The sequence below is a fragment of the Coccinella septempunctata genome, chromosome 2 (assembly GCF_907165205.1).
Source record: "Coccinella septempunctata chromosome 2, icCocSept1.1, whole genome shotgun sequence".
Lineage (NCBI taxonomy): Eukaryota > Metazoa > Arthropoda > Insecta > Coleoptera > Coccinellidae > Coccinella > Coccinella septempunctata.
The window spans coordinates 31625062-31652870 of NC_058190.1; the positions used below are offsets into that span (position 1 = coordinate 31625062).

General features: G+C 36.9%; 1 protein-coding gene across 1 annotated transcript in view; it reads left to right on the forward strand.

Annotated features, from left to right (window-relative positions):
* The first annotated feature begins 7380 nt into the window (after positions 1 to 7380).
* Positions 7381 to 27809, forward strand: part of LOC123307714 — a 465084-nt gene continuing 444655 nt past the window's right edge. Inside the window, exon 1 of the mRNA XM_044890127.1 lies at positions 7381 to 7739. The gene's annotated coding sequence lies outside the window, so the exon portion shown is untranslated. The remainder of the gene's footprint in view (positions 7740 to 27809) is intronic.

Genomic DNA, 27809 nt, shown 5'->3' on the forward strand with positions numbered 1-27809 from the left:
TTACTCATTGCGGCTTTTGTTTTATCAACAGCACATTTGATGTGGTTTTTCCATGTAAGTCCTCTGTCAAGCGTCACTCCTAGGTATGTTGCTTCATTTTTACATTCAACCTCTTGTCCATCAACTTCAAGGTTTTCTTCCATCCTCAATCTTCTCTTTTGCAGTAATATTGCTTGAGTCTTTCTTCCATTGATTTGGATTTTCCATTTGATGCACCATTTGAGTAATTCATCTATGGCTTCCTGCAGTCTCCGGTGTATGATCTCTGGGCGTCGATGTCTGAACGCTATTCCTGTGTCATCTGCGTACAAGGTGAGCATATTCCTAGCATTCTTCGGGATATCATAAACGTATATTACGTAAAGCAGAGGTCCAAGTACCGATCCTTGAGGCACTCCCGCTTCCAATTGTCTGGTTTGAGAGGTTGCTCCATCTATCTTCACATAAAAGTTTCTATTCCTCAGATAATTCCTTATAATCTTGCATAGCTTGGTCGAATATCCTGCTCTTTTCATCTTGTAGATTAGGCCTTCGTGCCATACTCTATCAAAAGCTCTCTCGATATCCATCAGAACTAATCCTGTGGCCTGTTTGGTCTGCATTCCTTCGGTGACGTATTCTATGAGCCGTAGTAATTGGAGTTCAGTCGAGTGTTCTCGTCGAAATCCAAATTGTTCGGGTGGGATTATCTTCAACATTTCTGTTTCCTCATTCAGCCTTTTGGCGATAACCCTCTCGACGACTTTTCCTAGTGCTGATAGTAGGCTGATTGGTCTATAATTTTGAGGAAATTTCCGTTCCTTTCCAGGCTTGTTGAAAACTATCATTTCTGCAGTTTTCCATCTCTTTGGGTAGTATTCGGTCCTCATCACTCCGTTTGTTATATTCGTCAAGGCTGCTATTCCTTTTCTAGGCAATTTCTTCAACATATAATTCGTTATCCTATCTTCTCCCGGTGCTTTCCGGTTTTTCAGTTTCATTATGATCTCTTTGATTTCTGTTGGTGAAGCCGGTTTTGGAATGATTTCGGTTTCCGGTGGTTCCATCATCAGTTCTTCGTTTGCCTCCACTTCTTCTTCTAGATCTTCATTGTCATCATCATTTCTGTAATTTATTCTGGCTTCTCTCTCAATTGTGTCGGCAAGTGCTTCGGCTTTTTCAAGTCTCGTATATACCATTCCGTTTGCTCCATGCAGTGGAGGTATAACTGTCTGTTCTCGTCGTAAGCGTTTTTGCATTTTCCAAGCCGAGTGATCTATTGTATTCAGTTCCCTTAATCTCTGGTGCCATCTGTTATTACGCAGTTCTGTTAAAGCATTTTTCAATATCTGACTATGCTTATTCAGTTTCTTCTTGTCTTCTTCTCTTTTTGTTGTTCTGTAGATTTTCCTGAGTCTTCTGTTCTTTTTTATAAGTTCCTTTATATCCCTTGGCGTATCTCCATGTGAATGTTTCGGAATTGGTTTCCTTATTTTCTTGGTGCTTTCTTCATAGGCTTCTTTTATATGATTTTCCAATTTTTCAACTGCTTCATCTAATTCATCCTGGGTGTTTATTTGGGGAATTTCCCTGATTTTCTCCTGAAGTAAATTCTTATATTTCTCCCAGTCTGTGCGTTCCTTGGTTTGTGTCTCTTCTTCGTTTCTTGGGCCATGTCCCACTATGAATTCTATGGGATTGTGGTCTGAAGTTCCGTCTTCTATTGTATCAATGCTGATTTCTTCAGTGATGTCTTTCATTACGACAATGTCCAGTACATCGGGTAGTCCATTTACTCTTGGTATGTAGGTCGGTATATCAGGTCCTATCACAACTGCATTAAGTTTTTCAGCATAAATCTTCAGTCTTCTCCCGTTTGTATTTTCCACCCTACTGTTCCATTCCTGCGATTTGCAGTTAAGATCACCAATTATGATTTTCGGGTGTCTTCCTTCTAGTAGCATTTTTAGATCCTCTTCCAGCATGTCCTTATCCGGTGATTTATAAGTTGAAATAATCTTCACTTGCCCTCGATTAGTATTCACAATAATCGATATTGCTTCTACTTCTTGTCCATTGAATATTTGGTCGAAATGGTGATCCATATTCCTTCTAGCCAGTATAGCAACGCCACCTGTGCTGTTAGGTCTATCATTTCTGTAAATATCGTAATTGGGAAATGCTATCCGAACGTTGGGGTTAAGTCTCGTTTCTTGAAGAGCTATGACATCCGGTCTCTTCTCTTCAATCAGTTCTTCGAATTCTGATCTGCGGGCTCTCAATCCTTCGACGTTCCAAGAGACGATTATGAGATTGTTCTTTATCGTCGTGTCAGCCATTAAATGTTCTTAATAATTTGCTGCATCTTCTTCTCAATCTCTTTCTCCAGATTCTGCATCATCGTGCTGAGGAGGTTTTTCGTGAACTTATCCAGTTCCTCAGTGATTCCAGAAATTCCTTTTCTGGTTTCGGCTTTTTTGACGGTTTTTGCCTTTTCCGTCTTTTTCTCTGGTTTCTTCGTCTCTTTGACTGCTTCGGTTGCAGTTTCCTGGGGTTTCTTCACCTCCGAAGAGTTTGGGGATGGCCTCGGTGTATTTTGTGTTGGCCTCGAGCTGGTCTGGTTCGATCTTGGCGATCTCTTGGTCTTCTTAGTGACCAATTTCCATTCGCTACATCCCTTGTAGCTGGCTGGATGTCCTTGCTCTCCACAGAGAACACAAGAGGCATTTCGCTCCTCGTTCTCCCTGGTGAGCGTACACTCCTTGGAGCTGTGATTACCGGAGCATTTCACGCACCTCCATGGAAAAGTGCACTTACTTTGGGCATGTCCATATCGCTGACAGCGGTAACATTGTCCAGGCCCGGTCGTCCTTCTCTTAGGTTCAACAACACAGTTCATGTTGTAGAGCCTTCTCACCTCGAAGATACCTTTATTCTGGGTTTTAACCAGCAATAAGGGCATCGGCCTCTTAGTTATATTTGAGGTCATTCTTATGACCTCAGCATCGACGATCCCTTGATCCTTGAGGTCGTCAAGGATCGTCGGGATATCTGCATCCAGCGGTAGATATCTCGCTACCGCATAGATTTTCTTTTCTTCCTCCCGTTGAAGAGTGTAAAACTCCCTATTTATTTTATGAAGGAAGTCCGTCATTCTTCTGTGGTCTTCCGCGGTTTGTGGAACGACCCTAATTCCGTCCTTCACAGTAGTCGCTCTGCTGTAATTTATTCCGTTTCGCATTAACGCGTTGGAAATTGACGTCCATTCGGACGTACCCCTCAGGGTAACTGGGGGGATTTTTTCTTTTCTCTCCACTGGAGTGGTTTTCTCTTGGGCTGGGGTTTCCAAGACTCTTTTCTTGTTTGCCTCTTCATTTGACGAGGAGCTATCCTTTCTCACTCTTTTGGCGGGTGGGGAAATTTTGGTTTGAGGGGTTTTGACCACCTCCATCTTCTGTTTTTGAACCGGTAAGTTCACTTCTTGGACATTTTTCAAAATAATGTTCTTCTTGAGTGCTTTGGAGTAAGGACTTTCCTTATTTCCCTCCTGCAACTCGAGCCTCTCCCTGAGATTTTTAATCTCAGCAACTAAGCTAGATACGCATCTATCTAACTCATTCACCCTCGCTTTCAAACTTGCGTTCTCCTCTCTCAAAATATCGTGTTCGGACACGACATTAGCGATTTCTGGCGCGTCTTCTTCCATTACGGACTCGCAGTCCGAATGGTCAGACATTTTAGAATCTAATTAATAATTACTTCGCTACTCAAAGAAATTGGAAATAAAATTTTTCAAGACAAAAGAAAAATGTATCTCATGCATAAAAACAAAACGGCTCATCAAAAATTCTCTACGCTATGAGAAAAATCAGAAAGAAAGATACGAAAAATAAGCTCACCTGATGTTTTCTGCAGTACCAACGAGAAAATTCTCTGGACACTTAGGATGAACACCAACTTTGAAAATTTTAACGAATTAAAATTCCGATAACAAATATAGAACCTACACAACTTCACAGACGGAATCAAATATTCCGTAGCTTGGTTAGTGGGCACTTTCACCTCCGCTTTCACTTTTACGGCACTGTGACTTTCTCGTCCGCTTTCTCTTTTATAGCACTAGGAGCACTGTAGCACGTCTTCTCCTGTCAAGCGATTGACTCGGAATGAAAAATGGGGTTCTACCCTATACCTAGGGCTGCGAGCTTAGGGCGAATGGGCCAATGCGGCAGAGCACGCAGCTCTCTAGTTACCGATTGGCACCTGCCATTTGAGGCCTTGGTGCCCATGGTCATGTGCCTTGATGGATTGTGGCAACTCCGGAGCCGTACTACTGCGGCAGATATCTGTAGAAACTTGGCAACTTATTATTATTTTTTCAATTTCCAAAAAGAGTAGGGGTTATACCCATAAACTCAAAAATACAAAATAAAATGGAATGCTCCAATACATGAATTAAAAGATATAATAACACGCGTATGTTCACAGTCATTTGAAAAATTATAGTCAATTCTGGTTCTGAATGAAAAGATCCAGTCGGTTTTTCAACGCATTCACCGAGTTGGTACCAACTACACTATCTGGAAGACGATTCCATTTGTCAAAAACTCTATTGGAGAGAAACGCTTGACGCTGTGTAGTCCTAAAATTCTCCTTCGCCAGTTTGAAGGCATGGCCACGGAGTTGTGTGCTACTTCTTCTATTGATGTGATCGAGATTCACGACGATACGTCACAATAAGATCTCCTCTCTCTCGTCGATCTCGAAAGGTTTGGGGATTCATCAGTCTCAAACGAGCGTGATAGTCTGGCCTTATATTCCCAAAAGGAATCCTTGTGTTCCAATGCTAAACTTTGTGTGTTCGAAAAGATCTTTGAATCCATGATTTATCCTCTCGTTTATCCTCATATTTTTCATTTGGTGAAAACCCAGATCATTCCTGAACAATTCGGATTTTTTAAGGGGAGATTGGTTGAGACTAATTTGTTGACATTTGTTGAGTATTTAAACAATAAGCATGATAAGCGAGAACAGGTTGATACTGTGTCACGGATTTCAGCAAGGCTTTCGACAAGGTTGGCATATCTGGTCTTCTCTCTAAGCTGAGTGCGGTCGGCGTTCATGGTGTCCTGTTGAGGTGGTTCTCAGAGAATTCAAAAATAAAGAAGCATTATTAGCTATTTATTACGCTTTTATTTACAGCAAATTAAATTTTGCAACCTCTGTATGGACTCCGCATTATTGTGTGCATATTATGAGACTTGAAAATATCCAGAAAAAATCCCTTCGATATCTTGGTTTCGAGTTTGGGCTTGGGACTCACAGAGGTGACCCCGAGAACTATGCTATCAGACAGAAATATTTTAACGTGGTTAGTTTGGAGTGCCGAAGGGTTGTGACTGATGTGTTGATGCTTCAGAAACTTTTGGGTGGCTCGTTGGAGCCGGGATTTCTTCTTGAAGGTGTCGTTTTTTATACCCCCCGTGTTTCCTTTAGGAAGCATCAATTATTTTACCTCCCTGGAAGAAATACCGTGGCTGCTCAAAATTCTCCTCTTTATAGAATGCAGAGGAACGCTTCCAGGCTCGGGGAGATATGTGACATATTTTTCGACAGTTCCAGAACGGTTAAGAGTAAAATGTTGGAGGAATATTTCAATCAACTCTAGTTTCGTTGCTTTATTCGGGGAGTTTTAGATTTCATTTGTTTGTATTTTTTATTCTCGCCACTTGATGGTGTCTATGGGCGGAAATGATGGGTTTTGTAATTGAATTTTTAGTTTTCTTTTTCCATATTTGAATATAGCTCTAAATAATTTTTTTTTCTTGTATACAGATTAATTGTATTTTTGAAATAATTCTATGTTTATAATGCACTTTATAAGTTACATTGTGGATACCTTTTTGGGTGTGAAAATCACCTGTGTGTATTCCTAATCTATAAATAAATAAATAAATAAATAAATAAATGCTGCACAGACTCGAGAAGATGTTGATCGCTTTTAAGAGAAGGGCACCAAATCTGTCCAGCGTATTCCATCAAAGGGCGCACATAGCTGCAATAAAGTGTCCTACAAGTTGCTAAGCTGCAGCCCCTAAAAGATCTCGGAATCATTTAGTTCATCTGTCCGGCTTTTGCTGCAACAGCTGCAACGTGGCGAGACCAGCACAAATCATTAAACACTATGACGCCCAGATCATTATAGTGGTCAACGGGGCTCAAGCCTTGACCAGCATTTGCTGGGGTTCAGAGGCAGCAACCAACTTTGACACCACTCATCCACAGCCCGCAGATCGTCCTGTAGAGCCATCGCATTCGATGCATGGTTATAGATTTTGGTGTCAACTGCAACAAGTGCGCTTGGAGATTTCATTAGTCTAGGTATTGTATAAAACAAAGAAAGAATAGGAACCAGAACTGATCCTCAACTTCAGCCAATAAAAACTGAACTAATTGATGCTGAGTCGGTAATAACTAAAAAATGGCTTCATCCCATTCAAGCTATCTGTGAACTTACCTATTCTCTTAAATCTCTTTTTCTCGGGTAAAACAAGGTGATGAGGCCATTTTCGTAAAGAAACCACAAAATGTAACGATGAACGTAGTTTTTCCTGATTTTCGTCTTCGTTTTTTAAATCACCCAAAAATACCCTCTGCTTTTTTTTCATGATATGACTTACATTAGCTTCGATAAAATATTGCGTATTCTAATGCGACAGCGGCCAGAGCTGCGCAATTGACACTCGCCGCGGTTGCGTCAGTCGCGCGACTGTGGCTTCTTTCTTCAGTTGCGTGATTGGCACTCCACCTTAATGCCAATCTAGATGCAAGATTTAATTCGCATACTACCAACCGCGTGTTTATAACTAAATGTGACACTTAAAAGGAGTTAAGACGGATCAAAGATCAAGGTTGTGAAATAATATTTCTGCAAATGGGGCACTTGATTTTGTTTCAAAAAAGTCGTGAAAACGTTGAAGGTTCAAGACAACAGATATTACTACATACAGTCAACCGTTGCGTTGGTGCGTCAATTTATTCGACCACGTTTTCGTTGTCATCGAAAAAAGCGATGCCCAGTCAAGGAAAACAATGGAAACGATTGTACCGATTGTGGCTGCCTGAGCAATTTCCACCCCCCAAAAAAATTTCTCGTCCACTCCACCGTCGATATCGTAGACGGTATCTCATACGCGATAGGAAAATTTGACGAGGGTGTAAAAAATTACTTCTTCCCACGCGAGATGTAGGAAGGGTCCCAGCACGGAAATCCGCACGTAAGTAGGTTGGTCCTTGTCGCGAGAGATGCTGCGTGCTTCCCGTCTCTCCCAAGAGGCGGCTCTGGCGTCGCGCGACAAATCCGTGCAGAGTTTCCCATGAAAATTCAGTCAGCATCACGTTGCGTTTCCGATTGGGTCCGGCTGAAATAGGCCCGTTCGAAGTCTACGAGCGTCCCGCGCCGCACACGCGAATTTTCCGCAGGAAAATCGTCGAATTTTTCACGGGCAAGAATGATCGTGGGCGATTTCTCGATCTTGCGGAATTGAAGTCGGGTCGGATGCGTTGCACGACCTTGCCGTATTGGGGATCAGCGGCCCGACACTGACTTATTTTCCGGTTGTTATTTCGGATTGGTTAGTTGGAAATTGCGATCTTTCCTTTGCGTTCCCCGACTCGTACATTGAAAGTGATAAACGTGATTCTTGAGAGATAGTTTAGTGTTGAGATTGTTTGATTTGTGGGGTTCTCTTGGATATCCAGTAAGTGATTCTTCTTCATCGTCCTCTCATTCGTTCTTCTCTCATACCTTATTCCGCGCTGATCGTTGAGAACTGTTCGAGCGAAAGTTATGTTTGTTTGATACCAAGAATGAAAAGGACCCGAAATTTCAGGGTGTCAACTGATTCCAAAAACGAAAAAAAAACACCTGAAATTGTACATACAGATCTATAATCTCCCAAATCGTCGTTAAACTACTACAAACGAAAATTGAAGAAAAAAAAATTGATAGGAGACGCTCTCTGTCAAGGTCTGAGATTCATGCAGTAGATGTGCTGTATGAAGAAGCATAATTAAAGTAACACTCTGATTCTTCTTATGTTCTACTCTTCAATTCTCTCTCCAGACCAGAATGCGTGAATCGAAGCAAAAAGTTGTTGATGTCTGAAAGTACTTAATTTTGTAGTACATTCCATTGGATTACCTATGGTAGTTTCCCGGAAAAAAAATTATTTTTCTCTAACTTGGTTCTTGCAAAATATACATTGTATTGTATATCTCGAGATCTAATCTATGATTCTATCTAAATCTTTTTTTTTTCTCGTATTTGAATGGCATTAATGAAAATAATAAATAGAGCGGAATTTGAACTTGCGGTAATCTGAATTGAGAGAAATATCCTCCTCCTAACTTGTGGTTGCAATAAGTACATATGTTCGAATAGTCTACAATAACTAAAAGTGTTTATTATGTAAATCAGAGATCAGTTTCTGCCCAGAGACTTAGATGCTCATAATTCGAAAGGCTTTGGTCTGCAGCATGATAATTTAATATTATGAATGTGCAGAAAATTTTACAACACAAAAATTGTTAACGAATCCAACAACAAATAATCGAAATGCACTAAAACTTCATTGTGAGTTCCAGCTACCATAAATTTTTTTCAAAAAGTCTTCCGTACCACCAGTATCAGTAAAAATTCGCTTGAATCAGATATAATTTGAAATGTTTTTACAGTTCGTCTTGGTATATATGCAAGATTTCACATCCACATGAATTTTGATCATAATGTTATTTTTCTATTTCATGCATCAACAATTAGTTGATGCATGAATGAATGAAGTCAGTCTTCCAATATCAGACCAAAGTTGTAAGATCGGTTGATCGAAATAACTTCATTCACATTGCTTATGTACTGTCGCAAAAACTATAGATAGATAGATATACCCATTCACTTTTATCTTAGCACTCGGTTGGTCATGAAAATTTGACACATTTCACTCTGTATAGTACGAAAATGTGGGGTTATGACGCTTGTCAAAATATTTTTGGGTTTTAAATCAACGCTATGTTGCCCGTTCTACGTAAAAGTTTCTGTTATTACGTATTTTATCACAATATCGAATCTCTTCGGAAAATAGGTGACGAACATTATTGAAGTTTATACAAACTGATTGAAGCCATACCAAATCCAGTTATTTGCATGGAAAATACAAGAGATCAGTGAAACATCATAATATGCACTAGCTTGAGGATAGCTAAAGTTTGAATACGTTACATCAGTTGTAGATTTCAAAAATATTCCCCCGAAGATGAAATGCATATGATGCAGTGGTTGGGAATGAATATCTCCCGAAGGAATTAACAGATAATTACAAGTATGTTAAGTTCTTCAACAAAATTCATCTCTCATCAATATAAGTGAAAGGAATTAAAAGAAGTTTCACGTCAAGATGAACTTCACCCTTGAACAAAAGTTTCACATCAATAAACAATTAACAGGACAACTGGCTCGTATTTGTGGCTGTTCTTCTCAATACATTGATGTAATAATAATGATAAAGTATTTATTGGTACCTTATGACATTTACAATGTAAGTCAAATGAAAAATAGAAAAATCAATTATCGGGAACTTATTCTACGATACATTCATCGAAAATCCTGTAGTAAACTTTTCGCATTAATTCACTCAAACTTAAAATTTTCAAATGCCACCACTTTTTTGGTACTCCCAATAGAAGGAAATTTTTCATCCTCTTCATTCACAATCTTTCTGATTGTGGAAATATTCAGCTGAAATATGTTCGCTACCGTCTAACGTATTGTGCATTTCAGAATATCAGGGTATAACTATTTGAATGAGCGAACCTAAATTCTAAATAGCACTTCATGAAACCCTGTCTCTTTTTTCAATCACTTTCGGCATTTTCGTAATAAAAATTGATTTCAGTTGTGGCAATGGTGTTATGACATTAACGACATTTCATGAGTGCCTCACTCCGTTCTAGTTACGAAAACTTGAGAAAATTATTTCATGGCCAACCGACTGCTAAAATAAATGTGAATGAAGTATAGAATATTAGAATAAAATATTATAATTCTTTTTAAATAGAATATTATTTTATTTTCCAAATCATTGACAGCTACACATGGCATAGAAAGAAGAGAAAACAAGTTAAAATTCTAGCAATCATAACAGTATGAGATAATTTCCTCTGATAGAAACTTCAGTACAACAATATTTCCCAGTAACTTCTGAATTCAGATATTGTGTAGGGTTCACATATTTTATCATTAGAGAGCCCTGGATCAATCGGTCCTTTTTTTGCGAAGAAAGCATAGAAATCAATGTAGCCTAGGATTCACAATTTTATTTGGAATCATATTTTATTACGGCCCGGTATTTTCACCTTCGAATAAATTTTATCCACTGTCAATAAGTATCTGTCGGATAATTTCCTATCTGAAGGATACCTTATTTTGGTGCTTTCAGATGAAATTATTTGACGAATAACAATTCTATGAAACCAGGGTATACTACTTTTCACTGATTAATGTAAAATAAGACACCGCATTGTAGAAATGGTCATAATTCCAACTAGAAAGCAAATATTTCGTGAAAATCACTCAAAGAATAACCATACTTCCACAGTCTAAAAAATTCTACCAATAAGTATAAGGTACATGATTCCCTAACAATAAATTTCAATATTGATCAATATCCCAAATACTATGAGAATATCGAATCATCAACCAAAGAATCAGCATAATGAAGAGTGCAGTGCCTTCCAATTCACATCACTTCTCATGACCTATCTAAACTCGTTGTATTGAGACGTGGTTAAAGTGTTACGCTACACATCCTATACGTTCCACTCAAGATTTTTTGAAGCACTTCTCAAGCGCGTCTCTTTTCGTGTTTGATTCGTGCCCTATGCTCTTTCTACGTCGTCTCTTAATTGGGCAGAATCCCGAGATCTGTCTTTCAGCAGTTTCCCTCTCTGCTTCTTGGAACATTCGTCATTTCTAAGCATCAGCAGGCCGCGCCCTTCGAAGTTGTGGCTTTCGGGAAAATTTTTAGTATATCTATTAGCTGAATGCTGCTCCTTCGTTAATTTCTTCATCCACTTTTCTTATACGGTCGAAATGAATAATTATGTGCTGTTACTATTTATAACCCGAACCTTTATAATCATATTCATATCGATAGAAGCCAATAAAGGAAAAACTATTTCTTCAGAAATTATTTCAAAAATTGCTGATTTTCTTGATAAAACTAATTAGAGATTCTAATATAATGTCATTATAAGAAGGGAAAAAAATTCTTGAAAAATTATGAAACATAGGGGGAGTCCGGGAGACTTTAACCACATCAAATATTTTAATTGAAATTTCGCTCTACCGGTATCGTAAATAGCTTGCGATATACTCGTAACAAGGCACAACTACTGGTGGCTCCATTTTGGCCGCCATCAGAAAAGTTCGGGAGTGTGAGGGATGTTGTTAGGAACTGATAAATTGAATAATTTTTGTTTGTTACACTGTCTGAAAAGTTTAATAGGTGCGTAGTATTATTTAGTTTTGTGACCTTCAATGAATGATATTGTTTCACAAACGATTAGCCTTTTTAATAATAGTTGTGGAAGTTTCCAGAAAACGTAATAGATTAATAGAAAGTGCGGAAGACTTGATCTATGCTATGATAGGGAGACATGGTCAGTGGTCGCACTGAGCTCAGATAATATTTGCTTCAAAAAAATAAAATTGAATAATAGAAATAAATATGAAAAAATATACACAGTTTCAAAAAAGTAAAAACAAAAAACATCTCGGAAATAAGTGAGAGTGAATCTGAAATAGAAAATATGTATTTCATACGCTGATATATCTGATGATGAGAACCTTGACGTAGACAATCGTTGGTTATTGGAAATTGTTTTCTTTCAGTGTTTTTCCTGATGAACAAACTTATGGTCAAGTCTCTCTTGCCCCCTGTTCAACTCTCCCATGGGTTAGGGACACATGAGCCAATTTACGGTTCCTAAAAAAAAATTGCTGTACTCAAAATGCTCATCCCACCATCACTCTACTATTATCTATCGTTACCTACTTGGTAAGGGAAAAAAATTAAGTCGAATGCAGCAATGCATGAATCGAATATGCATCTTGATTGATTTCCAACAAAAAATCTACAAATTAAAAAATCGGAAACTCAGAATTGATCGTTCTCCATTTGATGCAACGATGAACTTCGTGATATTCAAAACTGGATTATCAATCAAAATTGAATTGATTTCGATCAGTCAATCAGACGCTTGATTAACCGATAATATTCTGTGAAACCGAGCGTTCAGAGTCAATTTGCGATGCGTTTTCCTCATATCTGAACGCAAAACGGTTCATCCTATTAAGATCATTTAGGTAGATGAACTGAGTTATTACTAGTGGTTTCTCTAATGCATGCGAATTATCAGATTCTCAATATTGAAAGTAGCATAAAAAGCAAATTCAACAAGTATTTCATTAAACAAATTGAATAAGTGACATTGAATACAGATAGCCAATATCAATTAATTCATCGCAACAATTGTTTTATACATATTTCTAAGATTTAAGTCAGTGATTCATCGAATCTTGAGAAAAATCCTAGTGCAGGTAAAAAAGAAGAATTAATAAAGTTTTCGACCTACACAATGTGTTTTGTACGCGGTCACACGTCGAGGCATACTCTTAATAAGTTGGTCGATTTCCTCTCCTCATCATCATCATCATCATAATCATTCCTTTCATCCCAGTCAACTGGTAGGTAGCTTATGTGGATGTACCCTATAGAGTCAGTTGAGTAATATTTATTCCATAATGTCTTAGACATTATGTTGCCTTTGATCTCTGATGAAAACCAAAGGTGATTTAGTTAATTGGAAAATAGCCTCCTATCCATAATTCTGACAGTACTGTGATGCACATGCAGCCATTTCGCCAGTGGCGTCGTTGCTGTTTGTTTTATTAACTACAGTTACAGAGTGCTGGCCATCGCCATCAAAGTGGTCTATTGTAGCACACAAGCAAGCTCATAAAGCTAGACCTCTCCCTCTTTAGTCCCATCATTCTCAAAAAGTAGATGATGTCGGAGGTGAAGGGATTCTTTCCTGTAGGTTTAGCTTAGAAGAATTTGTTAACTAAGCAGTAGAGTGCTTTTATTTATTTTGAATTTCCACATATTATGTGGAAGATATTTTTTCGCAGTGTTATCTGATATTCCAAAAGATTATCCATTTGCAGGCCGTCGAAGATATTTTTTTCATTGAGTGGTATCAGATAAAAATCCTAAACTTCGGAAACATGTGCTAAAAATGTTTATCCAGGCTGAAATTTGAAATGCTTTAATGCATTAAAATGATATCGCAAAAGATAATTCATTTATAGGCCGTCAAAGATATTTTTTTATAACAGAGTGTTATCAGCTGAAAATCTTGATACTTCGAAAACATGTGCTAAAATTTTGAATGCCAAACTATTCAATAACCCGTAATTTTAGCCACCGATACGAAACGTGTCCTTATCGTATCTCCTAAAAGCCAATGGGATGTAAGAAACGTTATTATTAATTTTGTGTTGACTCGCCACATTATTATTGAATTCCCTATAAATAGCGATCAAATGAAGTACCCGAATTATTTTTGTGAAGTATATTTCATGTATTTCATCTGCAAGGAAGTAATGAAATAAGAAAAAGTCTTCATTCCAGTTCAAGAAACATTATGTAGCTGGCTGGGTGGATTAGCGGTCAGTATACTAGCACTGCTGGAGTCCTGGCTTGATAGAATGTCTAAAAAGTGGGAATCCAAACTTTCTCGTCGATGTTTGATGTCCATAGATGACAAAACCAGGATGAAAGGGAAATAATTAAATTGATTGTAAAAATAACCTTAGGTGACAAAACTAATAAAAATAGTTGTGGAGAATTCGCCTCATCATTTCTCCGAAGAAATTATAAATGATAAATCAGGACCAAACGTATTTCCTAATGGTATTTGACCGTTCATTCAATGATAATTAATAGTAGCGTTACTTGAAAAATATAACGTTGTTTTCAATGTACTCGTATCGCTGTTTATTGGACTGATAATAGCAAATTTTGTAGTGACAGCAAGTTCTGAAAGCAACCATTTTTTGCGCTGTAGCTTAAGGAAGAAAGCAAAATCAATTTGCTCAAATGTACGTTTGTAAGTACTGATGAGAAGGCTTGTACAGGATCACGTGACGATATAATTCACAAGTGAAGTTTTGTATTTCAGAAAATCTCCAGACGGCGCCCAGTTTTCATCACAATTGGATGTGTATGTTCAGAAATATAGGGTATTTATATTCTCTTGTTGGAGCTGAGTAGCTCTAGGTTATTCAGTACATAAAGGTTAACGGCTTGGTTAAAATTTTGAACAAGTGCGTATTAGTTTTTGACTCGACGTCAATTCTTTACACGTTTATTTATAGTTTGATAAGAGGGTTACATGTCACTGCGACCTGGAGGTCTATTGTGCTCCCCATCAGAGCTGTTCTCACAACTTTGACCTCTACATCTCGCCCTCCAGCTCCAGAGTTTCAATGAATTCCAGTATCTGAGAGGGCTTCAAGTAGACTGAGTCCTCATTCCTCCTATAACTTTCTCGTCTAAGATATTCCCTTCGAAGGCTTGCAATGAATCTGAATTCAGATTTTGAGAGAAATCACATCAGAAGTCCTAAAATAATGTAATTTTCCTTGAGGACTACTCCTATCTTGGTTACGAGACTATATCCTGTTGATTCAGTTCTTTCAAACCAACAAATATCGAAGGTAGATGGAAATAATATATTAAAATAAAGTTTGTGGATGTTCAAATTGAATTCAATTGAAAGAAAAATCAAGGTAGACGAACAAATTCTAAAGTCTGGCCAAGCATTTCCATCGAGGCATATCACCTAACATGTTTCCTCTTAATTGGACACTTCACATTCCTTATCGCCTTTCACATACCTTCTCATAGTTGACTTTTTGAGGAAGGGACAATCACTTCAGCAGGGCCCCTGTCCGAATTGTCCCTATTCATTTTCTGCTCACGTCTTTCGTCCCGAACCTTCAATTGACGGAGCTCCGATGACCCCTCTTCACCCACATTACATCAGTACTTAGACCCAGAGCCTTCGTTTGTATTTCTGTCCGGAAAGGGGTCTGAAGAGGGCCAAAACCTGAGCGTCGGCAGGGTTTCTCACTCAATTTCCGCTCATCGACGAACCTGATAAAGAGAACAAGCACTTCTTGCCGGATGAATCTTTCTAATGCACCACTAACGAGATAGAATGAATATATAGGGTACATAAATTTCGGGAATGGGGTTCAAGTTCGAACTGCGACGTGAATAATAATTTTATATGGATATTCGTAAATGATTCAATTTATCAACACATCGAGGAAAGCCTCTACATATTTACTGAGGGAATCAACAATAAAACATGTCTGAGTAAAGATCAGGGTGATTCAAAACTCAAAGCGAAAAATTAGGAAACGTACACAGGTTCATACTTGATAGTCTTGATAAAAAATGTGAATTTGAAGTTTTTTGTTATAACTTTGTTTCGGAGTTATTAGACTTCTGAGTTTCTGCATGCCAACAATTATCAGCTTCAATACAATATTTAAAAATACAAAAATATTAGATCAAATGTTCAAAAATGAAACCATTAGCAACGATACATACTGGGCAACGCAAAATAAGGGAATAGTATACTAATTGGATGTTTTCTGTATTTTGAGTATATTCAACTGCATTAATAATTCATTGCATTAAATGGTGTTGATTATGCAAATCCAATGCGTAAACTTGTTGTTTCAAATGCTCCCTACAAAATAATCCAAAGTCAGGTGATCTTGCAGGCCATAGCAACTGACCACTCCGACCAATCTCCTATCGAAGTTTTATATGACCAGGGATAACATTTTTCCATAGTGCGGTGGTGCCTCATCGTTTTGAGACCACCTACGATCGCATACCAAATACACATGAAAATCTTCCAGCAAACTTTCATTTTCTAAAAATTGCAAGGAAGCAAACGTCATTCAAACGTTTAGGGACTACTTGAAGTATAAGTAATTGTCCGTTAAAGACATACATACATTAACATAGAATGAGAGAATTATCAGAAAAATTGATGTTTTTACATAAAAGTGGAAGGAAAATTCTCCATAATAAGAGATACAGAGGCTGGAGTACCCCAAGGTTCAGTACTTGGGCCACTAGTATTCAACATTTACATTCAAAATACACCAAAAAATCGAAGAACCATGATAACGCTATATGCTGACGACACTGGAATAGCAACTCGACATCGCAACCCAAAAGTCATAGAACGAAGTTTACATGATACAGTCGCCATAATAAATGGCTGGTGCATATAGTGGAAAATCAAGCTTAATGGGCAAAAGAGCCAAGCAGTACTACTCGCAGAAGGGAAAACTGAGAACCAAAATCAATCTAGAAGTTGATGGAGAAGAAATCGAATGAAAAACCGAAGCGAAGTATTTAGGTATTACTCTAGACAAAGGACTAAACTGGCGAAGCAATATCAAACAAGCCATTGATAAAACCAAGGCAACGAAGAACAGACTATACCCTCTGATAAGTAGAACGTGCTACATGTCGAAAGAAACGAGATTGATAATAAAATCCAAGCCGTCGCTAGACCACAATTGGCATATGGATTAGGTGCTTGGCGATACGCGGCGAATTGCCATATCCAAAGAATTCAGGCAACAGAAAACCAGTTGCTACGATGTGCAACAGATGCACGTTGGTTTGTCAGGAACAATCAGATTTATCGAGATTTGAAGTGGAAAACCATCATCGAATTTATGAAGAGGAAAACAGAAAGGTTATTCGAAATGAAACATCCGAATGAAGAACTCAGGAGACAAGCTGACTACGAATTCGAGGATGACAGAGGAAGAATGAGAATGTACAAAAGGAAACCTAGAGAATTGAAGAGATATTAAAATAAAAAAGGGAACTTATTGAAACAATGAATGAAGTAATATCCATCAGAGGATAAACACATTAACCCCAGCACAATAGTGTGCGAGAAGAAATAATCTGATTAAGAGTATAACGGTTTATAGGCAAATGAGCGGAACCAAAGAAGAAGCAGGAGGTTTTAGTGGGTCACGAGCTCAGGAGAGTAAGTAACCCCACATCTGTTTCCCATGATGGGGTTCCTATTGGCGATTATTAAGTCGCCCTTTGAAACTTTGTTTCACTATCGAAGATTTCCTGCAGCATCAAAAAAACAAAAACAAAATTAGAATCTTTATTGAAAATCTCTTCTCGTGAGCGTAAGTATTTTCTAGAGATCATACATGTTCATTATATGGCAGTTATTTTTGTTATCCCGAGTGAAAGTGGTCCGACAGTATCTGCATGTGGTCTTCTGGTTGCAAATTTTTTCCTTTTTTGAATGAAATATATCTAAGACTTCAGTTTTTAATTTTCTCCGAACAAAAGTTTGGGAAACATCAAGACAGGCAGCAATGCGTCTAATACTAATTTCCGAATTATCAAGCACACAATCTAAGATTTCTTTTTTCCTTATAACATCATAATAATTACTTCGGGTATATGGCAACCCCAGCACTAATTCCAAACTGTCGCGTCCTTTATTAAGCGTCGGAAAAACACTTGCTGTACCAACAACTTTTAATGCGTTGTCATAAAAAAAACCGTACACAAAAGTAATCTGCAACTTTCTGAGATATCTCTTAGATTAATAAATAATCGCAAGATTTTTAAATGATGTGGGTAACCGAAAGGCAGATATTTATTTAGGTATTTATTTATTTATTTCCCAACATGGAACACAAACAGGTGATTCAAAACCCAAATCAACTCTGCCTTGACAACGTTTAAATATAATCTGACTGGAGGAATATTGAAATTTCATTGCAAAAGAAAGAAATGAACACAGCTCGAAGGTTCCCCCAACAAAGCCTTCTACCGCATTTCTGACATCTCTGCGCCTCAATGGTATAATTGTTTTGTCGTACTTTTCCTGTTGAATAGGTCTGTTAACTTGAATTGAATTATAACATCCATTAGATGCTGTCATATTCAATTATATTCAATTCTATGTTGTGAAGTCGTAACAGACGATGAAATGTTAATGTTTGTAAGTCATATTCTGAAATACCCTTTTGATATAACGCTCGTTTATATGATATCCGTGACGGGTTGATTGCGAAAATGGAAATGATATATGAAGATAGAGCGAACTCTCGAGTTTTATTCGTGTCAAGTGCGGGACCCGAAGATGATAATTGTAAGGGTTTTTCAGTAGTAAAGGTGCTCATAATTAGATGCTAGATTTACGAATGAAAAGGGGGATACCTACCTGCATTTTTTAATGTTTGATGATCTGTGCAGTTTACTTTATCTCGGTATACGAGGATATATTGAAAAATTCTTAGCCTACTATAGAACCAAACAAAATTTCAATATCAAAATATTTTATTACTCAACATATTCTCCTCTTAATTGGTTACATTTATTACAGCGAACCTTTCCAGCAGTTTTGAATGAAACTTGTTAGGTTAGGAGAACCAGAGTGTCGCCATTCCAACGATTGTAGCTTTGTTTCTGGATCGTAGAAATGTATCCCAGTCTCAGCTACAATTCGGTTTAAGAAGTCTACATCGTTTTCAAATCGAGCACAGAACGAACGCGATGCTTCTACCCTTGCACGCTTTTGGTCAACATTCAAACATTTGGGGATCCATTTTGCAGCAATTTTTCTCATGTCAAAATTGACGTGAACTATATGATGAACGCGTTCGTATGAAATATTCAGTGCTTCAGATATCCGTTTTAGCCCAATTCGACGGTCTGATAAAATCATGTCATGAACTGCATCGATATTTTCGGGGATTGACACAGAAACTGGCCTTCCCGATCGGTCATCATTTTCAATGGAAAATTCACCTCTTTTGAAGCTTGCAGTCCAATTTTTCACGGTCGCATACGAAGGACATTGATCACCAAGGATATTAAGCATATCTTCTTAAATCTTCTTACCTCTTAACCCTTTTATATACAGGTACTTGATGATGGCTCGATACTCCAGTTTTTCGATTTTCACAATTCCGGTGGTCATCTTCATTCTTTTAATTTATTCCGCAACTCTGGTTTACTTTTTGACCCCAAACTTCACACTGATACTTCTAATGAGTTATTTTTCGTTGCTATGATAACGCAATATTTTTTTATGCATGGAACTGGTCTAGGCTAACTAGATATGAATACATCCTCGAATTTACTGTTTATCTACTCATTCCCTTGTGTTAATGGTACTGACAAAGTTAGTTTGGGGGCTAGTTCTAGAGTTCAGGTTTGAGCCGCTTTCAGCGTTCCTCCCTAGTTCAATCTGAAAAAATTGAACGTTACTGCGAAAGTAAAGCGTTTCATCGAGGTTTAACTCTGAACTGTACAACCAGGCACCAGAAATTAAAATGTAAGTATGATTGTAGTGAGAATTATGAAGAAATGAAAGTGAAATTGGATCAAATAAGTCTTAGGTTTCCCCAGTAAATCTATAACTCTTCATCTAAGTTATAGATCGTAGTCTGACGGGAAAATAAAGACATCAATCTTTGGTGACTTGGTAAATTTGATGATATTAACCTTTTGTTCAACAAAAAAATAACCTTTGAGAATACCCTGTGTAGAGAAAAGCACTGGGGAAATTCAGTGTAACTCCAACATTTGTGAATAAATAATATAATTGAGGAGAACTTTGTGAAATTGGACATGTTTCTTATTTATAAGACATAACGTTATGGAGTTTTGCACTTTGTCAAATTGTACTGAGGATTTTCCAAATAAATTTCAACTAACCACATTCAAGACTCCCAATATTCGTCGGTAAGATTCATAATAACACTAAATGTACAGAGGTGACTCCTTTGCACAAATTTGAATAGAAAATATCTATTCATTTCGAAATTCTGAAGTACGCTTGAATTTAATGAGGTGAAGTTTTGATAGACAACACCGTCCATTATTTTTTGAATCACTCCCTATATTGTTTTATTATTATTGTTCTATGGGATGCAATAGTACATTCCTTGTTTACAATATAAAAAGTGTTCAATACCTAACTATGTGACCAAACTTTGGAAAGACATTCTACACGTCAACCAACAAAAAAAAATAATGAAAGCTTTTTCGAAAACTCAGTCTTGTTCTGGAAACTAGGATCAGCTCAAAATTTTTATGGAATACGACTCTGAAACCATTATCAAGTAATTTGATACTGAAAAAATGTGAGCCATCAACTTTAACAATACTATGTACCTTCCACTGAAATTCCAACTGCTTTCATGACTTGAATTGTATAAATTTGGGTGATTAGGTGAACATTCATCAAGAATGTTTTAGACACCATGACCATTGCTTGGCAAGATTAATTATTTAAATGACAGATTTGCTTCAACTGCAAGTACTGGTAGAAATCCGTTGGTCTGATAGCATGTTAGGATAAGGTGAAGTATCAAATTCTTGCCTGAATTTGATGAATAATATACTGCCAAGACGAATTTGAAGATTATACTAAAAAAGAATTAATGTAGGTACCCTTCAGTGCTTTTATTTTCGATTTGAGGAAGATCTATTTCAAAGTATTCATAGTATATTTTCCCCTCAAAAATATCGATAATCTGAACCCCAGATTCCTTCATCACACCAAATCAGCAAGCGATGGGGTGATCAAGAAATCAGCAACGTCAACGAAACTCCTTACATGTTCAGAAATTCGTTCTATGGTTTTTGACTAAAAGAGTCCTGCACACAAGGAATAATTTATGAGGCATGGTAGGGGTAATTTTACTTCAGGAGCATAGCTTATCTGTACTCGATTGGTAATATTAGAAACACTTTTTTCGAAGGAAAACCATTTTTTTAAATTTACATATATCATATTGATTGTCTTTCGGGTTTTTCTGTTATTGTTTGTCGGTATAGTGTTTCGCTTTTCGAATCAACCATATCCGAATATACTAATTATTGCTAATTAATATCAGTGAGATTCTCACAGACAACAATTTGCTTAGAGGGTTATTTTATTTAACTTTTCATTCGTTGACTAAGTGCTGTATTTCTGATTAATTCAACAAGGTCTCCTCGGCCACTAACAACTAGTTTTCCACAGAGTTCGACACATATTTTCCCAGAATTTCCATCTGAATCTTTCATTCATCTAGGGAAATTCACAATACATAGACGGTTTTGCGAAACAAAGACCGTCATCTCGACAAGAAGTCTTCTATGGCTCTGAAAGCATTTTCGAGTTGTTGGCGAGAATCAATCTGTATTATGAAGGGGGTTTTCCATTAAAATGTCAAATTCATCCTAATGAATCGCTATCATTAGAATGCAGGGACCATGACTAGCGTTTTCTCCGTTTTCCTCCGAACAATAATTCCTTTCGCAATTTTTCCGCCGCAAAATTCCACAATTAGACCAGCTCCTGTTTGTCTATGAAATAATGGAACATTAAAGTATCTCTCGAATGCGGATGATTTATGTTGTCTTACGGAGTAGGAGATATTTGTGTTTTCTGCGATTATCATATAGTTTTCCTTAGGATGACAATTATACCTCATAAATTTTCTGTTATTTCTGGTAAATATTCAAATTTGCTTAAAATCTCTGAGGATTTTTCAATATGAAGATAGCTAGATTTTGTTTCATAATTTTTGAAACCCTTTAACTTTATTATCAAGGGTTGAAAATAACAACCCCATCTGATTTTTCTACAAAATTGTTTTCATAAAAAAGATATTTGAAAATCAGAATACATTATGAAGAAGGCACAAGAATACTTCAGCATATCCACTTCCAAAAACCACCATTAACGAGGATGTATTGATATCTATGTAGTTAGCCTGGACCAGTTTCATGCATCAAAAAATATTGCGTTACCATAGCAACGAACAATAACTCATTAGAAGTGTCAGTGTGAAGTTTGAGGTCAAAAAAGTAAACCACAGTTACGCAATAAATTAAAATGTCTTTTCTTCATAAACTTTTTAGGGTTTTCACTCCCAATCTCTGAAACAAAATCAATTTAAAATGAAATCAACGATTTGCTCCTGCGCAAATTCTTGCACTAATTTGTCAGGAGCAAATTAACTAGAAAAAATTGTTGCCTGACAATGAACTGAAAATAAATAACGTTGAAATTATAATTCTAAACGTATCGGAGTCTATATCAGACTCCTTCATCAGACCCTAAAAAGTTTATGAAGAAATGCAGAATCCTCCCAGAATAAATTTCAATCGATATCTGAAAGATATCGAAAAATTGGAGTATCGAGCCATCATCAAGTACCTGTATTTAAAAGGGTTAACAGGTGAGCAGATTTACGAAGATATGCTTAGTACACTTGTTAATCAATGTCCTTCGTATGCGACCGTGAAAAATTGGACTGCAAGCTTCAAAAGAGGTAATTTTTCTAGTGAAGAGGATGATGACCGATCGGGAAGGCAGGTTTTTGTGTCAGTCCCCGAAAATATCGATGCAGTTCATGACAAGATTTCATCCGACCGTCGAATTGTGTTAAAACGGATTTCTGAAGCACTGAATATTTCACACGAACGAGTTCATCTAAGTTCACGTCAATTTGAACATGAGAAAAATTGCTGCAAAATGGATCCCCAAATGTTTGAATGTTGACCAAATGCGTGCAAGGGTAGTAGCATCGCGGTCGATCTGTGCTCGATTTGAAAACGATGTAGACTTTTTAAACCGAATTTTTTCTATGGATGAGACTTGAGTACATTTCTTCGATCCAGAAACAAAGCAACAATAGATGGAATGGCGACACTCAGATTCTCCAAGACCTAACCTAACGTACCTTTTCTATTCAAAATTTGAGGGTGAAAGTGGTGGCTATTTCTCCAATAAATTATGCGTCAAAAATCGACCTATCTCAGCGTTCTCAACTAATGTGCATGGCCAAGTCGACCGCAAATGGCTCTGTTTCGTTTTCAAATGGCCAGCCTGTATATTTCCTCCAACAAACCAAGGACTGGACAGTCACGTCAAGTAGATGTATAGGCTCTTTTAACTGAAGCACCCTATTCTCCATCACCAAGGCAATATTTATGAATTAAGTTTCCTAAAAAAAAATCTGTTTAGGTCTTCGGTGACTTAAATCGTACCAAATTCCTTCGGTATCATTCGACTTGAACGCTATTCAAAGGAGTGTCACTGGTCAATGAATATATCAGCGTGATTTCATTTGAGAAGCTGACAGCGTTTTCTTACTTTTGTGCTAAAAGTTTTTTTCCACTAATTTCACTTTTCAGTCATAAAATCTTAACTAGTCTGTATATTATGAGAGAAGTCAACAATATTTCCATTGCACTTTTTTCTTATTTTATTTTATTCAAATTGTCGGTCGAAGCACTGTAGATCTTTTCAAATTCATTGCTTCATACGACGATCCAGCTTAGTCGAGAAAGGGCAATGGTGTTTCGACTTCGACATGATCATATTAACTAGTCAGAGACATACTCATCTTTGTTTTGGTTTCCTGCTTCAATACAAGATCCAGTAACTTCCGCACATGAACCTCAATTAAGAATTCATCCCTGACGGAACGTAATTTCAGCTGCTCAATGGCTTTCAGATAGTTGGATTCGGAGGATGGAAAGCGTTCATTCAACTCCCCCGTCACAGTACCTTTTTAGTCGCCTGCAGTAAATACTGAAACTTGTCCCCCAATTGAATTCCTCAGTTGTGGATCTTTCTGGAGAGACCGCTGAATCCTTTTCAATTTCTCAGGGATGACATGGAATTTCCCCTCTCAGAGTTTAAGAATTGAAACTATTGTTCTGTCCAATTGAACTCTGCGTAATTAATTAAAACGTGGTGTGAAAAATGTCTTTCTCTTTGTAATAGAGTTGAAGAGGAGGTAAATTTTCAGTGTAAAACCTACATGCCTATACAGGGTGACAATTTAAAAACTTGCCAGGCCAATTATGTCGCGACGAGGATGTTTCCAGAGAAAACGCCGCAACAGGTCAATTTGTTCGGAGGGGGACATATTTTGAGCAGAATTGTAAGCCGAAATCTCCTCAACCCTAGCTGTAGGGGCTATCATCCCTAAATTCTTAATAGGGAATAGGCGGTGAGATTTACCTCAATTGAAAGAACACTTGTCCCTCTACATGAATACCATGGTTTGCAAATTTTAATTGATTCCTTGAAGTAGTTACTGGATGTGACAATTTGAAAACTTGCCAGGCCAATTATGTCTCGACAAGGATATCTGCGAAGAAAAAGTCGGAACATGTCAATTTTCAAAGGGAGGGGGACATATTTTTAGCAAAATTGTAAGCCGAAATCTCCTCAAACCTAAGTGTAGGGGCTATCACCCCTAAATTCTTCATAGGGAATAGAGGGTGAGCTATACCTCAATTGGAAGACAATATGTCCCTCTACATAATTTTTATTGTCTTCTGATTGAGGTATAGCTCACCCAGCATTTCCTATTAAGAATTCAGGGGTGACAACCCCTACACCTAAGATTGATGATATTTTGGCTTAGAATTCTGCTAAAAACATGTCCCCCTCCGAATAAAAATTGGCCTGTTTCGGCATTTTCTCTGAAAACATCCTTGTCGCGACATAATTGGCCTGGCAAGTTTTGAAATTGTCAGCCCTTGTAACTACTTTAAGGACTCAATAAAAATTTGCAAACCATAATATTCTTGTAGAGGGTCAAGTAATCTTTCAATTGAGGTATAGCTCACCCTAATGAGAATTTAGGGGTGATAGCTCCTACACCTAGGGTTGAGGAGATTTCGGCTTACAATTCTGCTCAAAATATGTCCCCCTCCGAGTAAAAATTGACCTCTTCCGGCATTTTCTCTGAAAACATCCTTGTCGCGACATAATTGGCCTGGCAAGTCTTCAAACTGTCACCCTGTATGGAACTTACCTCTCTTCAAATTCTTCAATACATAAAATATTTCTTGATATCACATAGCGTCAACAGATTTTTTGCGAATTCTCGTTTTAATTTTACTTATGCTTATATGATGAAGAATTCGAAGATATATTTCTTACGTATTATCATATTATATTGAAAATATGCCTTCCCCAAGCACTACATTATGCTCGAAAATTTATTAATACATTCATTTCATTGTAACATTTTTCTACCCATAGCGACAAGGCTAAGTTGACGTTCATCCATTCAGTAAAATAGTTTTTTTTTCAATTTTGATACTTCTTAAAACTCATCGACTTGTTGAAATATTTTATAATCGTAACCAGTGAAGAAAAGTAAAATATTGCAAAACTGATGCAAAGACACTTTTTTCCATAGTAACGTAAGTGAAAAATTTAATATTTCCACCACTAGAAGATTTAAAAGGAATCTGCGAAGAACGCTTGTAGATATAGACGTTTTTTATACTTTTAATTTGAATTCATAGCAACATCCTATTCAAAATTAGGAAAAATATTGTGTGAAACACGTTGGGAAACATTATTTCTCGTATTTCGCGTTCTTTTGTGTAACTCGCTCCGTTCGTTGCGGAGAAATACGTTAATTACTGAAAATAATGCTTTTTCATACTGGTCGCAGAAATTACTATTTTCTCACAAGTGAAATAATAGTTATTTGTTCAAACAGTTTGGAAAAGCATTATTTTTAGTAATGAGCGTAACGCGAAATACAAAAAATAGTGTTTCCCAACGTGTTTCACACAATATTTTTTCTAATTTTCTATGGGATATTGCTATGAATTCAAATAAAAGTACCAAAAACGTCTTTAAAAGCTTCTATTGGAGATTCCTCAAAAATCGTCTAGTGACGGCAATAATTCAATTATTCACTCCGTCACTATAAAAGCAAGTATCGTTTCATCATCAGTTGCGAAATATTTTACTTTGCGTAATTGGTTGCGAAAAGTAAAACGTTGCAAATAGTCAAAAATTTTCAAAAAGTGTCACTTTATACGTCAAAATTAGAAAAAATAAGTTGAACATGACTGGATAAACGTCATCTTGCTCGTGTTGCTATGGATTGAATAATGCCCTTCCATATCATTTCATAAAATGAATAATTCACTGGAAAGTGTTATCATTTTAATCCTAATCAAAATGGAATAAAATTTTGTATACAACACATACGTTATAAATGTTTATTCATTGGAAGAAATAAACCTACTGCTCGCTCTTCGTACTCCTGGGTTAATTTTTCTTTTCATGAATAAATATTCAGTTAACTCACTTGTATATATAAAACTATTATGACTCTTTAATTAGTACCTACAATAGTTAAACAACAAAAATATTTCGTTAGATGTTAGATTCATGTTTGCGCATTCATGGATGGTTATACCTAATATCCCAAAATAATATTTCTAACACAGCTGAACTCATTAAATCAGTACGCATAAATGCATAATATATTTACGACTCCTACGTAAACAATATCACCCACTTAATCTCTCTCAAACCTTTCCATTTTTGGTCACGCTATAGAGAACAGTTTTTTTTTACTGTGAATTGATAACACCCTTATCCTTTCTCTTTTTCGAATCGAAAATACTATTATAATAGATAAGGTTAAATCAATAACTCATGGCCTCCACAATGCGGTATTTAGCTAGCTTTACCTATATTCAATATTTGACTGAGCTGGAGTTTTGGGTTTGGGAAAAATAAAGAAACCACTTTATGAGATCGACAACATTGGATTTTTTTAATTGGAAAGTTTTTACTATTCGATGTTCATAATTTTATTGTTTGGGATATCTTTTTTTTTCTTCTCATGCTAGCTTCACTTTCTATTCTATTTGTTTTGTTTTATTCATTTATTATCATTATTTTTTGTACAATGTAATTGAAAATATACTTGAGCTTATAGCATGAATCCTTTGAGAAACAATGACCTAGGCAGTGTCTGTTTTGTGGTCGTTGCTTCTCGCAAACAGAAAAGTTCAGATGAAGCTGGGTCAGAATAAAGAGAGAGATAACAAATAAAGGGTGATTTTTTAAGTTTTTTTAAAAATCGAATAAAACACTCAATTAGCATCATATATTCAAAATTTTTATTGAAATTGATAACTTGGCCTTTGCCATTTACATTTTAAGTAAAACTTTATGTAAATAATGTACTCGGCTTCGTTTCAAAAGGTTCATTCGGAATGTCCAATTTTGCGTCACTTTTTCGAACGATATCGAGCCATGATACGACCTTTTTTTTGCCCCAATTGGCCGACTTGAACTTGGTTGACATGTGGTTTCATCAAAACGGTGCCACATGCCACATAGCTCGTGAAACAATGAACATGTTGAAGGATGTATTTGGTGAGCAGCTTATTTCTCGAAATGGCCCTGTGAATTGGCCGCCAAGATCATGCGATTTGACGCCTCTGGACTATTTCTTGTGGGGTTATGTGAAGTCATTAGTGTATGTGGACAAACCGAACACGATTAAAGCCTTACAGGATAACATAACACTCGTCATTCGCGGATTACAGGCAGAAATGCTCCAAAAAGTGATGCAAAATTGGACCTTCTGAATGAACCTTTTAAAACGGAGCCGCGGACAACATTTACATGAAGTTATCTTTAAAATGTAATTGGCAAAGGCCAAGTTATCAATTTCAATGAAAAATTTTAATATATGATGCAAATTGAGTGTTTTATTCGATTTTTAAAAAACTACGCTTAAAAAATCACCCTTTAGGAGCTTAATGCGGAGCGGAAAGTGAAAAAATAACAAACTA